Genomic DNA, 3,419 nt, shown 5'->3' with positions numbered 1-3,419 from the left:
CTTCTTTGCTAAGCTCATTTCTAGCATAAATACTTGCGAGAGCTAAATACTTCCCAGTAAACTCTGTGTTTTTCCACAAAAAGAGCATCAACCAGCTGTCCAAAAACCTCGCCCTTTTGCTGTCCATCTGTGTCAAGTAGACATTAAAGCGGTTGCTTTCATCGCACTCGCTCTTAGATTGGGTAAACATTTCACATCCAGCAAGGCTTCCCGCTTTTGTGGTTGTATCCCCTTCACTCGTCGAGAGCACCAACGTGTCACGCAAACGTAACAGACATCAACGTGTACACCACGTGCTTCTGCCGTAATCCATTCGCCGAAAGAACATCAGCCCAGGCCGTCCCTTGTCATGCCAACAACTCACAGAACACATGTTAATCAGCAGTACATCAAGTGATCTTGAAATGTTGCATCAAACAACCATAGACTTGTTGAGGGGTTGATTGAACAAACGATTCGCTATGTTGATCGTAGTAGCCACACAAAGCACTCATGGAAGATATTCAAAGGTGAGTGAAAGGCCATTTTGACATTTGATTGTTTCGTTTATTATTTCCTCTTTATTTAATTGTCTTCTTTTACGAGGTGATAAAGTTTATTTAAGATCTCCTTGCGAAATATTTCGCAATATTTTAATTAACTTTTCACATTGCCATTCTTCACTCTCCATGCATCGAAACACGATTACTTCTAATAAAGCTTAATTTCATCCGGGCACAAAATCTCACTCGCTCACCATTCCCATCCCGTAGCTTAATGCGAACGTGTCCCACAAGGATAGCACACAATCGTCAAGACGCTAGAGACCATCCAGCCCTGAACCGATGAGCATTCCAAGCGCAAAGAGCCTCGCTCAAGCAAAACCACAAAGCAACAACAACACACTCAAATTCATCTTTTTTAACTTTTCCCCTGTCCATTTGCTGGGTTTTTTTTTGTGCACCATTTTCCGTTTCGCCTTCGCTTGACACACAAGTGGTGCCACCGGGGCCACCGAGAGATGTCTTTCATCTGTCAACTGCAGGATATGAACGTCATAGCCGCTTTTTATCCCACCCGGCCCGGTTCACCCATCGGTTGTGATGACATTGAGCCATTTGACTCGTCGCTCCAAGCCATCCTCGCCCCCCGCCCCCCCTGGAAGCGCCTAGAGTGGAGCACGAAAAAGAAAAACACCTTCACCGTCTCAAAAGCGCCGGCCAAATTCCGCCACACGGCTAAGGCTTCCACCAGAGCTATCCGCTGATGTTAAAAGTGCTTCGGAGCAGCAGCATCAGCAACAAAAAAAAAATGTGCAGGCGACAACCGTGGGAAAGTGGGGCTGGGATGGAAAAACATAGAAACGAAACATGAAACGCAACGCAAAACAAAGCGTAGAGCAAATATCGCCTTGGTCTTCGTCGTTCTCTTAGCCCGACGCCATGCGGCTTACGGCTAGCAATTGGGGTTGGGAGGCCACGGTTGAGGGCGGAGGACTCTATGACGAGTTCATGTTCCACTTGGAATTTGTCCTCCCGTGATGAGCACGTCATCTGGCAACCTCTCAACTTTCGCTCTTTGCGGTCTGAACCGTGAAAACCTTTCCCGGGCGTTTTCCCTCATTTTCACCGGTTCCTTCAACAGGAAGGCGAATTAATAGTGTCGCCAAAGGTTTTCGTGCCGTGCCGTGCCAAGCGCCATGGCCAAGCAGCACCAAAAAAAAGCGAGGATTGTGTCCTCAAACCCTCGGAGACTCGGGGGCCCTGGGTTGCACATTGAAAACGAGTCTTGGGAGTGAATGTCATTTTGCGCTGTGCTGCAAAACGGATCTCCGGCAAAGAAAATGGGACGAAAAAACACAACACGCCCAAAGTACAACACGCTCATCGTTAGAGGTGAGCAATGAAATGGATACACCGCACTTGAACACACACACGCACACACGCGCGCACCCCTCATGCACATCGTTGCATATGTGAGTAATGAAATGATGGATCCTGTCCACTGGTGTCAGCCCCACGCAGCTAGGCGATGCAATTTAGATGACGCTCGCTAGCGCCTGGAAGCTTGGACCAAGCCTGACAAAAACTTGGTAGCTGTTTTCATCCGTTCTATTCAATATGCTTCAATATTGGGTCTCTGCATCATGAGTTAAATGTAGGAACTCTTGTTTTTCTATTCGGTTCTCTACAGTGGACGAATTTAAGCAGGCACATAAAGCCCTCCGGGACTGCCGAAACACATTTCATTAGTGCATGCTCAAATTATTGGACGCATTAGGCGCTGCTAATTGATTAAAAACGGCCCAAGTTCGATTCGCATAGGCTTTTTCCATGCATCTGCACAACTCGTATCTCCTGTTCCCGTGCCGCACGAATCACCTTATTGCATTAGGAAATGCTTATTGCCAATTAAACTCACAAACGCTGCATCGTTCTAGCTGCTTTCTGTGGGCCGCAACCAATTCCACAATTACTACCCAACGAAGTACCCGATTGATCTTTGAGCCGCTCGCTTTAACCTCGGTCCCTTAAGACGGCAACCGACCGACCAGTGTGGCCGTGAAATTTCCTCCATTTGGTGGGGAGCGGCACCCTTTTCTGGATTCAAGTGGATTCTAATTAAGTTCTTGAAATTATCCTCCGTTTCAGGTCGGGAGAACCGGTTATCGGCAGCAGACCCGGGGTATGACGATTCAATTTATCGATTGCTTTAATTATCACAACGAGCCCCATCAGCGATGGAAGCCTACCCCGATAATCAGCGAATTTTCCTATAGTTAGAAAGGAGAGGAATGTAGTGTGGACGGAAGGCAGTGCGGGGGGAAGCAAGGTCTGATTGAGTCAATTCGATGCCATGTGAGAATGAACTTGTTTGTTTCGGGGGGCAGTGCTGCTCGAACAGAGTTGAGTTTGCGAATGCGGTGGATTAAAAAATCAATATTTTAAGCTGTTCGGTACAACGAACTTTTGGGCCATGTTTGTGGTAGAATTATTGAACGGATGATTTGTATGCACAGGTGTGATGGTTTTAAGCACTAATGTGCCTGTTGTCTGCCTTAAATAATTCAAAGCTGTTATCTTATTGCAAGTTATACATCAGAATAACGAAATCAACTCTTAATTACATTGGAATATTTGTTTCAGCCTTGCAATAAAATATCCTTAGCTGTAAGGACTTCCTCAGCACGAGACATGAATAACCGTCAGATTCAAAATATTTTTGCTCAGCGCCCTCAGCTAGCATGCTTCGATGCAACAAGTTCAGCAAATTGCATACAATCAGGCGTACTGTCGGTTTTTGCATTAGGAAAACCCGGTAGATGGCGCTAGCAGCGGGCGCAACCAGCATCTTAAATTAGATTTCAAATGCAATTGTATAAACATTGATATAAAAGCTTTTCAGCGTTCTTTAGATCAATTAAAACTTGACTAATCACA

Source organism: Anopheles stephensi, chromosome 3 (genome assembly GCF_013141755.1).
Source record: "Anopheles stephensi strain Indian chromosome 3, UCI_ANSTEP_V1.0, whole genome shotgun sequence".
In the NCBI taxonomy this organism is placed as follows: domain Eukaryota; kingdom Metazoa; phylum Arthropoda; class Insecta; order Diptera; family Culicidae; genus Anopheles; species Anopheles stephensi.
The sequence above is the reverse complement of the archived record's forward strand: the minus strand, read 5'-3'. Positions refer to the sequence as shown.